The sequence below is a fragment of the Gymnogyps californianus genome, chromosome 10 (genome assembly GCF_018139145.2).
Source record: "Gymnogyps californianus isolate 813 chromosome 10, ASM1813914v2, whole genome shotgun sequence".
NCBI classification, from domain to species: Eukaryota; Metazoa; Chordata; class Aves; order Accipitriformes; family Cathartidae; genus Gymnogyps; species Gymnogyps californianus.
Window position 1 is genome coordinate 18276242 of NC_059480.1, and position 11083 is coordinate 18287324.

The following is an 11083-nucleotide window of genomic DNA, read 5'->3' on the forward strand; positions in this document are numbered from 1 at the left end:
ATCCATCCATCCCTCCCTCCCTCCGTCTGTCCGCTCCCGGCTCGCCCCCCCCCGCAAGCCGCCTTGCCCCAGCTCCGATTCACCCCCCCCCCCCCAGTTCGCCGCCCCATCCCTCACTCGGGGCTGTCCCGGGCGGGGGCTCACCCTCCACGGGTGTGCGTGCCGCCGGGGGGACACACACCTGTGCGGGAAGGGGTGGCCCCGCCGCGGGACCGGGGCGCGCCCCCGGGTGCGGGCTCGGGAGGGGAGGGGGGGCCAGGGAGCAGCCCCGTACCGAGAGGGTGGCCCGGGGAGGCCGCTCCGCACGGCGCCCCGCTGCCCTCCGTGTTTTCCCTGCAGCCTTTTGTGTGCGCGGCGGCGTGCGCGGGGAGGGCGGCCGGCCTTCCTCCTCCTCCTCCTCCTCCTCCTCCTCTCCTCCCCCCGATCCCCGCCCCCCCGGCCGCCATTTCGCAGCGCCGGCCTCGCCCGCGCCCTCTCCACATCATGGAGGACCGGCGGCGGAAGGAACAAAGAGCCCCCACCCGGCCCCGTGCCCCGCGGCCGGGGACACGCGTGTCCCCCTCCCGCGCCACGGCCACCCCCCACCATGTCCGAGTTGTATTCGAGGAGGCGCGTTATTTCAGGCCTGGCTCGTGCCCACGTGTGATGAGTTTGTTCCAGCCGCAGCGTGGTGGAAGCAACACTGCGGCCCTGCTGCTGGCCTTCGTCCCACCGGCCTTCCTCACCCCAGCCATCCCGTCCCCCCCTCGGTCTCATCCTGCCCTGGCAGCGCAGCCCGGCGCGGGGTGCTGCCCTAGGGCCACGGTGGTCCCCGAGGGACACGGCACATGTGCAAGGGAGGCACGGAGGGATGCTGCGTGTGCACAGGAGAGAGGTGCACAGGTGATGTGTGCGTGTGTGACCACGTGTGCACATGACTTGGGCACCCGTGTGACAGTTTGTGCACTTGTGATGGTGCGCATGGGAGAGCGCGTGCACATGTGAGTTGGGTGTACAGGTACGTGATGACATGACAGTTGGCACACAGAACCATGTGCTCATGTGTGGCAGTGCACGCATGTGTGTACACAGCAGTCTGCACATGTGACACCGTGTGTGCACACGTGTGACACTGTGTGTACACATTCTGCACACGGGACACTGCTGATGTGTGACAATCTGCACATGGGTGCACGCACACACGACAGCCTGCACACATGGCACCGTGTGTGCTCACATGTGACAGTGCACGTGGTCTCTGCACACATGGCATTCTGTGTGCTCATGTGGCTGTGTGCGCATGTGTGTGCCAGGCCGTGGGGGTGTGACAGCAAGAGCGTGTGTGAATATGCACATGTGTGCACATGAGCATCAGAGGGGTGTATATGGGAGTCGGGGGGGGGGGTGAGTGTGCGTGTGGGGACACACACGTTTGGCACCCATGCTGTGTGTCCAGGCTGTGCCCGCTGTTTCCTCCCCAGTGTGCAAGCAAGGGCTCAGTGTGAGGGCGTGTGTGTGTGTATGTGTGCGTGTGTGTGAGTGTGTGTGCACCCCAAGGGGAGGCGGCTGATGGAAGGACACCCCAGGCATGGTTTGGGGTGCCGCAAAGGCTGCTCCGACCCCCCCCCCCCAGCCTCCCCAGGGCAGCAGCCCTGAGCCCCCAGTCCCCCCCGTGATGCTGTCCCGGGGGCAGCCAGCAGGGGGCAGCCAGCAGGGGCACTGTGCTGGGGGGGCAACCAGTGGGGGGCGCTGTTTTAGGGGGGGCAACCAGAGGGGGGTGCTGTGCCCCCCATCCGGAGGGGAAGGTGCACGGGGGGGAGAACAGCCCTGGCCCGCGGGCAGGCTGGCCCCGTCACCCCGTGGGGACAGGCAGCAGGGTCCCCGGGCAGAGCGGGGTGCTAAGGACGCTGCAGTCCCCTCCCGGGTGGCAGGAGGGACAGCCCGATCCCAGCCGTGCCCCCCCCCCCGTTGCTGATCCCACAGAAACCAGCATCAGGAACGGGGGGGCCGGGAGGGGAGCCTGGGGTCTTCGCTGCCCCGTCCTGCTCCCCGGTGCCCGCAGGGGGACGGCGGGCAGCGGGGCCGGGCTGGAGGCGGCTCCCAGCCGCTGCCGGGAAGAGGAAGAGGAGGGAGGGAGCGGCGCTGGAGGGCGTGCGAGGCCGGGGAATGAGAGGAGGCGGCTGGGATGCTGCTCCCAGCCCCTGCCCAGTCCTCCCCGCCACGGCCCGGGGATCCGCCTGCAAGGGCCTCATCCTGCACCCCGAAACCCTGCTGCAGGCGCTGTTCCCGGCTCCTTCGCTCATCTTCTACCCGCTTTTGATTCCGTTCCCCCGTTCAGGTTTATCTTGTCCCGGCAATGACAGCCCCGTCTCTTCTGCCTCCCACTGCACACAAGCCTTTCCCAGCTCCCCCTGGCTTTCACCACCACCGAACCTTTAAGCTGGATGTGACCAAAACATCTCTCCCCACGTAGGGCTTGTATTGCGATCCCCCCTTGCCCTCCCCGTGGCCCTCCAAGGAGAAATCAAGCCAAGCAGTGGTGCAGGGCACAGCTCACCTGCAAACGGGCTGGGGCCAGAGCCCGGTGCCATCCTCAGGCCCGCAGCCCCTGCTTTTGCGTGCACGAGCCCCCAGCCCCTGTTGAGCCCCCTCCTCCTCTACCCCACAGTGCTCTTGCTGAGTGCCAAGCAGGCTGGCAACCCATGCCTTCATCAGCAGAGGGGCCAAAGAGACAGGGCAGAGGACACAGCAGGCGCGCCGGTGCCATCCTGCCCCAGGCAGCTGCCGGCTGCCCTACGCGAGCTGCCCGTGGTGAGCAGTACTCTGATCACGGCTCCTGTCCCCTCTCCGGTGCCTTCCAGCCGCCAGCGTCAAGGCACTTTGCTGGCATTAAATATTCAGTTCCCTTCTCCATCCCCTCCCTGCGAAGGAGTTCAGCATTGCAATGAACCCGCTGGCCTGCCCGTACCCTGCACTGGCAGGATGCGTCTGGGAGGATGCTGCGTGCCAGGCTCCTGCAGAAGCAGCTGGGAGCAGAGGAGAGGAGAGCCACATCCCCCAGCACACAGTCAAGCGATGGCCCTGGGGACCAGGGTCACCTTCCCCCCACTGGATGCTCTCCTGTGCATCTGCCTGCTGCAATGCGGGGTTCAGCTCTCCTTGCATCTCTCCCCCAGCTTTGGATCTGGCCAGAAGCTGCTCCCTCTTCCCTACCCTCATTCCCCTCCACCCCTCAAGTACCAGCTGGCGTGTTCACCAAGAGGAGTCGCCTCTTGAGCTCGGATTAATAACCATTGGGCCCCAAACAAGGTCACACAGGGGTGGGTGGGGGCTCCCTGCGTGCACCAGCGGGAGCAGGCTGGGCAGTGGGTGGCTGTGCCCCCGCCGAGATCCCGTGGGATGGCCGGCAGGCGCAGGGAGCAGAGCCAATGTGGGTCTGCAAGGAGAGAAATATTATTTGGGGGGTAGGCCCTGAGTGCTAGACAAGCGCTGTGGCTTGGGGTCCTTTCTCTGGGGCAGAGCAGCAGCAAACCCTGACCCAGAGCCAAGGCTGGAGAGAGAAACAGGGAGTGGGTGCCCGTGGATGGAGGGAGATGGCGTGTGAGTATCCCTGGCCTTGGGAGCCCGAGCTAGCACCCCGGGCTGCGAGGGAGGGAAGCTGGCCAAAAGCCACAATCCCAGTATCCACCAGTGCAACTGGGAGCCCAGGGCATCAGTGCTGAGCAGGGACAAGGGAGGGTGGTGGGAAGAAGCAGCTGTCACAGTGGGGCAGGGACTGCGTCCTGCCGCCTGGGTGCATGGCGGGGCCAAGGGTGACAATGGCAGCAGGGGTGTTTTTCAGAGAGAAATAAATGTTATAGCTGGGGAAAGTGAAATGAATTCTGGTTGAGGAGAGGCTGGAAAGCACCATGCCAGGTCCCGCCACCATGGCTGTCTTCATACCCCTGGGAGAAAGCACCAACCCAAGGCACTCCTTTTCTTTTCGCCTTCAGGTCCATTTTCAAGCTTGCCTCTGCAACCGCAAAGACCAGGAACATGCCGTGTGTGGTCAAAATGAGAGCCTGAATCCTGCTCACAGGCCCAAAGCGTGCAGGGGACCAGGACACCGGGTCATGGGAACGTCCCCACGGGGTGCACCCCACGTACCCGCTTACTGCACAGCAGAAGTTCCCTGTTTGCAGCTGTGAGGGGAAACATCCAGGGCAGCACCAGGCTGGGGTGTCAGAGCCAGGAAGATTCGGGACCCCCCCCAAGGGCTGGGCACGGGACGCGACGTGAGGCACGGCTGGATAAGCCCCATCCCAGCCTGGCGGCTCCCGCGAGCTCCAGGAGCAGAGGCGAGCCACCCCTGCCATTCCTGCAGCATGGCATCATCGCTGCGCACGATGCGATGGAGTAATTGCCGCTGGGCTGGGTGCCAGAGCAGCGCCCGCCTTCAGCCCCCCCCGGCAAAGGAGATAACTCAATCTGCCCCCTCCTGCCTCCACGCAGCAGGGGGGCCACTGAGCTCCCCCCTGCACAGCCCAGGGGACCCCCCAGGCTGGGGTGAGCAAGGAGGGAGGCAATGGGGGGCACTGGGGCAGCCTCACGGTGCTCAAAGGCCACTTCCTTGCATCCCCCTACCCTAATTTGAGGCAGCTGCTTGGCAAAGCCCGAGGGCTTCCCGCTGCAAAGGCCACCGGAGCATTTTAAGAGCGTGCTTTTGCCCAGCTTCCTTCCTGGGAAAAAAACACGTTGTGGTGATACTGAGCGTAAAAAAAAGCAGCATTAACGGTCAGCAGCCAAAGCTGGGAGCCGGCAGAGCTGCAGCCTCCCCTCCCGCCCCAGCTCAGCCCGGTCCTGCCGGGGTTGGGGGTACATGACCTGCTGGATCCCCGCGATGGGCCCATCCCCGCCTCCGTTGCAAAACAGGATGCAATAAAACCCCATTTGGAGCCCGTGTGACGGCGGGGAAGGGCGGAGGGACGGCTGGCTTGCGCCGGGCAGCTGCTGCGGGGCGGCGGGCGCTTGTGTGCCGAGCTGCGGGCAGCACGCGTGGCAGCCATGCCGCAGAGGGAGGCACGGGGCAACGTGGCAGCTGCCTGCAGTGTGAAGTAGCATGTTTGGGGAGGCTGGGGCTCAGCACACGGCTGCCCCATCTCCCTGTGCCCGGCAGCCCTTGCTTGCCCAGGAGTGGGGGGCACAGCCCCAGAGGAGCCACGTCCCAGGAAGAGGAGCCTGGCCGCTGTTGAGTGCCTCCCCCTGAGCACTGGCTGCAGCCTGGGGACAGAAAGGGACACTTGTCCTGAGCCATGCCCAGGAGTCTCACCTCCACCGAGCAGCAAGGGTGCTTTGATCCTCCAGACTCACCATTGCCATGCAGCCTGGGAGGGTTTTGTCCTTGCCTGCTCAACCTCAAGCTCTTCCCAAAGTGTATTTTAATAATTAAACTACTTTTTAGACTGAACTGGGTGAAGGAAGCATGGCCCACGGGGCTTCGCAGGCTACCTGCTCATTGTCCCCAGCCCGCGGGCAGCTCCGGCACTGCCCCGAGCTCTGCTGAGCACAGGGCAGGCTGGAGCCACCGTCCCTGCTGGCACCCAGCTGCTGAGACAGCACGGAAACACTGCGGTAACGCCAAGTCCAGAGTGGAAGTTTCTGGAAAACTACAGCAGATAAGTCACTGCAACCCCTGCACTCTCAAACTGAATACTGACGGGTGGATTTTGCAGTGGGTTTTGGGCAGTTGGGGATTTTTCGGAGGGAAGATGGAGAGGGGAGCTGTCGGACGAGCACATTCGGTGGCACCTTGCTGCCTCTAGGTTGGTGGAGCTTGGCTTCCCCCAGCAGGATCTCTGGGGTGCGTGGGGTGCAAGTTGGGGCTGCCAGGGGGTTCAGGAGTCACGCTGTGGCATTGGCACCAGGCTCAGAGCTGGAGCCTGTGCCCCATTGCCTTGTTCCCAGCCAGAGTTTGATGTGGGGATTTTCTGTATCAGGCTGGGCAGGGGCACGGCCCCCCAGCGCTCCTGCCCTGTCAGCGCTTAAAACACATCCAAGGAGATGTGGGGAGAGGACAGGCTCATGGTGCAGGCAGGGAGGGCTCAGGCGGTGGCGAGGGAGCGAGAAGGGACACATTCCCATTCTGCACGAAAGAAACCAGGCATTTTTAGATACCAGCAGATGCCACTCAGAGAAAAAAAGCATCTTTTTTATACCTATATCCAGCACCTCAGGTCCTCCTCAGCTGTGGAATGAGTCTGTCAGGGCTCAGCATGGGTGAGTGGGCTGGCGGTCATGCCATCAGTCCCTGGGGAGCTCCCACAGCAGCATGGCTCAGGTGTGAAGCCAGATCAAAGCCCTTCCTGCAGGTGGAGTGCACTGGGTGCCCCATGTGTGGCTTCTCTGCTGTCTAATAAGGGATTGAGCTGCAGAGCAGCCAACCTCTGCGCTGAAGGAAAGGAAAGCCTCTCTCTCCCTCCCCCAGTTGCTCATTTTTGCCAGCCCTGTTGACCTAAGCATGTTTGCAGATCACCGCCCCTCTGTCCACGGGGATGGAAATGTGGTCAAAGTTTATTAGAAGGGCGCCAGCCGCACGTACACGTGTGTGTGTGTGTGTTTGTGTGTATATATAGGCAAAGCGTGACAGCGCGACCTTTGTTTTCTTAGGAAGCCATGCTGAAAAGCAAGGCCAGGAGGGGAGGAAGCAAACAGGCAGGAAGGGGGGGGACCCAGTGGGTGTATTTTCAGCTGTGCTCTGCCTCCCTGCAGCACAGGAAGGTGGCTGGGAAGGAGGGCACAGGGGCAAATGGCTGCAGCAGGAGCCAGAGCCCAGAGAGTGGCATGGGGGCTCATCCCGCACACCCCACCTCAGGGCAGCAAAACCGGTCACCATGTCCCACTGCAGCAACGGTGCCAGTCCGCAGGCAGTGTCACGGGGTCACACAGTACCTGGCCTCTGTCACCCAAAGGTGCTTTCAGGATCATTACAAGGTATTTCTCCCATGGAGAACAGCCCGGGGGCTGTGCACACCCCATCCTGCTGGGAAGCCCATCTCCCCTGGCACAAGGGCATTTACCCACTGGTGTTTTGCTTGTGCCAGAGGAAATCTGCCTGCCAGGGCGCTTCCAGCAGGCACTGGGGCAGAGCGTGTGGCGATGGGGACCTTCAGCTGCCATGAACTGATTTTCTTCCCCATGCCAGGCCAGGCTCCGGGCGAGCTTGTCCCCTTCCAACATACCAGGGGCTGCTCCGAGGTCTGGGCTCTGCTCCTCTGTGTTAGGCAGGTGACATCCCACGTGCTTACCTGTGGCTTGGTCTGCAGGGAGGAGGGATGCTGCCGAGCTGGCCACACTGAGGTGGCATGCTTGGTGGTGGCCGTCACTCAGAGCCGGGCCACCGTGTCCCTCCTGTGGGGTGAGGAAGTGGCAGAAGGCTGCCTGAGCTCTGCCACGGGTGCTGGCCGCTCTTGTTCTCACACATGCACACAAACTCTTCCTCCTTTGTGGCAGGCAAAGTGACGCCTTTTGTATCTGACAAGAGGCAGCTGCCTCCAGCCTGGCCACTATTTGCATGTGAAATCACAGGGTCCCCAGCATCTGATTCCCAGGGGACAGTCACTGCCTGTGCCCATCGCTTGGGCCACCAGGGTGCAAACAGCAGAGCAGAGTGTGGCAGTGCTGCTGTGATGGTACCTGGGGATGTGCAGGGCTGTGGGGTTTCTCTGGCAAGCCCGGGCAGGCAAGGACATCATCCTCTGCTGTTGCTAAGGGGGCTGTCACGAAGGACACTGTGCAAGAGGACTGTCCTGGGACAAAGCAGAGGGGAACCCGCCCCTGCCCTCCTGGGGGAGGGCAGCCTCCCCAAACCCACTGCTAACCCCCAGTATCCCCAGGGATGTGCCACAAGGAAGGAATCAGGGTGACTTTCAGGAGACCATACCAGGGCCAAATCGTTGGACATTTCACGCTTGCAGCCACCAGTGCCCCTTTTCCAGCCTCTCAAAGAGCTTATCTGCCCATCCGCACCCCATGGTACAGGTGCCACAGGAGGGTCATCTCCATCAGGGCCCTGCAGCAGTCCTGCTGTCCCTGGAGGCTGTTATGGAGCCATGTGTGTAAGGACCCCAGGAACAAAGATTGAGCTGAGAACAGCCAGAATTGGTCCTTTCTCAAAACTGCCCCCACTCTGTCCCAGCCCCCCAAGCTAGTCACCACCCCGCATCGCTCCCAGCCCCTTCCCAAAACAGCTGTAGGTCCTGGCTGTGGTTGCAGCAGCCACAGAGCCAGTGTGGAGATCACAGGGCTGTGCCATACGTGGGGACCAAGCCTTGGAGCAGGGGGACCCTCAGTGCCCAGCCCTGCCCAGCCACAGGGACAAGGACCAGCCGGTGCCCAGGTGCAACAGCGACGCCGTGCTGGAAGGAGCCCAGCCAAGGCTCTCAGCAGGCACCACAGCATCTCGGAGCTAGGGAAGTCAGCCCTGGTGACTTAGAGGCAAGAAGGGAAATTCAGACTCGCTCCTCTGCCCTCCAACCAGTTTCCTGGCTCCTCTTGATTTGCGTAACAGCCCCCGAGCTGCTCCCTGGGGCTACCGGGCCCTCTGTAGCAGCTGGGCCCCCCATGGCCACCACAGGCTCCTGCGGTCAGCCCCAGCTCTTGCTCATGCTAACGGCCGCCTGCACGTGGGGGCTTGCGAGTGCCTGCCCTTGGTCCCCAGCCAGGGCTTGTCCCCATCCCAAGTGCCACGGGGGAGACTGCAAGCATTGCATGGGTGCTCAGCCACGCTCCAGTCAGCAATCAGGGCGGTCACATCCCTGTAACAACAGGGGTGAGGAGAGGTGGCTCTGTGGGGTGGCGGTGACCGACATCTCCTCCATCCTCTGCTCACGCAAGGCCGGTGGCTTTGGCACAGAAGCGGTGCTCTGGCATCCAAGTTCACCAGCAGTTCACTGGGTGACTTCCCACAGTGCAGAGGTTGAGGCCTCTCGTGCTTCCCAGCTGAGCCTGCCGCTTCCCCACCAGGAGCAAAGAGCAAACCCAGGTGGGATTGCTAACCACCACGTACCCAACCCCTCTCCTGTCTCCTAGCTCCAGCCTGGGCCACCAGTGTGTCCCCTCCCAGCCCAGGGGTCAGGGACACGGAGGAAAGAGGGACAGCCCAGATCCAGTGCCCGTGGTGCTGTTGGCTGGCTCCAGCCATCACTGCTCAGCCCAGGAGGGAGCTTTTCTGCTTTCAAGGTCATAGCACAGCTCTGGTACTGCAGCAGGGCTTTGGCCAAAATGCAGAGAGGGGCCAGGGCTGAGCTAGGGGCCGGGGGGGGATGCAGGCAGGTCCCACTGCAGTGAGGCTGGCTGGGGACAGAGCAGGGCTGCGGCCACTGCCTGGGGCCACTGCTCATGGCACTACCTGGTGACAAGGCAGCTGCAGGGGTGTCCCAGGCCAGGTTAGAGCCCCCCTCAAAGCTGGTACCTGGGAAGAGGCTGAGTTGGGCTGCAGGTCTGTTCAGGGCCAAATTTCAAAGGGTTTGGGGGGATCTGGCGATGGGCACTGGGAGGAGAGCCTGGAGGTGTACATACAGCACTCGGCCTAGGGCAGCAGCCGTAGGCAGTGCTGATCCCACCCCCTCGAGCAACCCTACAATAACAGACAGGCCCCAGGGAGGAGCTCTACGCTCACCCCATCCCCGCAAGCAGCCGGTGATACCAAGCTGTCCCCAACGAGCCCCGACACCTCCACCCGTGGGCAGCACCCGCGGCTCCACCAGCAGCCCCCATCACCCCAGCCCGCTCTGCCCCCCGCACCACCAGCACAACACACCCAGCCCTACCCGGTAGACCCTACCATAACAAACCAGCAGGTGCAAAGGAGGAAGGAAACAAGACGGTTAAAGAAAAAAAAAAAAAACCAAACAAAAAAAAACCCCAACCACCCCAGACCGGGCAAAACGGTGAGCGGGGCAAGCCGGGCTGCCACACGTTTATTTGGGTGCAGGGGAGGGGGAAGAAATACCTGCCGGGGGGGGGGAAGGGAAGCTGGGGTCCTGAGGCCGCCGGTGCAGCGTGGTCCAGGGCTCCTTCCGGTGGCGGCTGCGGGCGGTCCCGCATCCCGGCCCCGCATCCCGGCCCCGCCGGCTGCCGGTGCGGGGACCCAGCCAGGCTCCGGCGCACAAAGGGCTCCGCTTTTAAAGCCCACGGCCCGATTCCCCCAACCCCACAGGGCCCTGATTGGTCGGGCCGGGGCAGCGCTGCCGGCGCGGCCCCCCACGGCGGGGGGGGGGGGGGGGGGGAGAGAGAGAATTAAAAAAAAAAAAAAAGAAAAAGAAAAAAACCTCCGGGAAACAAAAAAGCAAACACCGGAGGGGAAAGTGCAAACCAACCCCAAGCACCGGAAAAACCAACCCCGGGGATGCCCCGGGCAAGGCACCCCCCCGCCCCTACCTGCAGGGCTGGCGGGGGGCTCGCAGGGGGCCCCGTGTGTTGCGCGGAGGGGCCGGGCGGGAAAGGCTGGAAACCGCAAACCTCCTGTGGAAAAAACTTGCTAATGCCGGGCCTGGCGAAACGGGGGTGGGCGGGTGTTCACGCGTGTTGCTGGCGACGCCCGGCTCCAGCCCCTTGCCTGCGCCCGGCCCCTCTCCAGTCGCTGGCCTTCGCCCCGGGGCCGCCCCGGCCCCCCGGTTTTATCCCCGTTTTTAGGTTTTTTTTTGGGGTGGGGTGGGGGGTGTCCGGGGAGCTGTGTTTTTCCAGCTCGTCGGCAGGGGGTATGCTTGTACCGAATAATGCAGCCCTTTTGTCCAGGATGCTGGCCCCCATCCCCGTCCCCATCCTTGTCCCCCTCCTCCCGGCTCCTCGGGGCTGCGGGCAGGCAGGAGCCCTGCGAGCTGCCAGACGCCGGGGCTGGCAGGGAACCTGCCCTTGCCGACACCAGCACCGGCACGGCGGAGCTGAGCTGCTGCTGGGTGCACCCCACGGGGTGATGGACGAGCAGAGCAATCCTCTTCACCCCGTCCCGCCCGTGGGAAGGTGCCTCCGACCCCACCAGAGCTATGACATAGGGCACTGGGCAGGAGGGGAATGTTTTGGGGCTCGGTGGCCTGGATGGAGCACATTTAGTGTTTAGGGTGGCAGG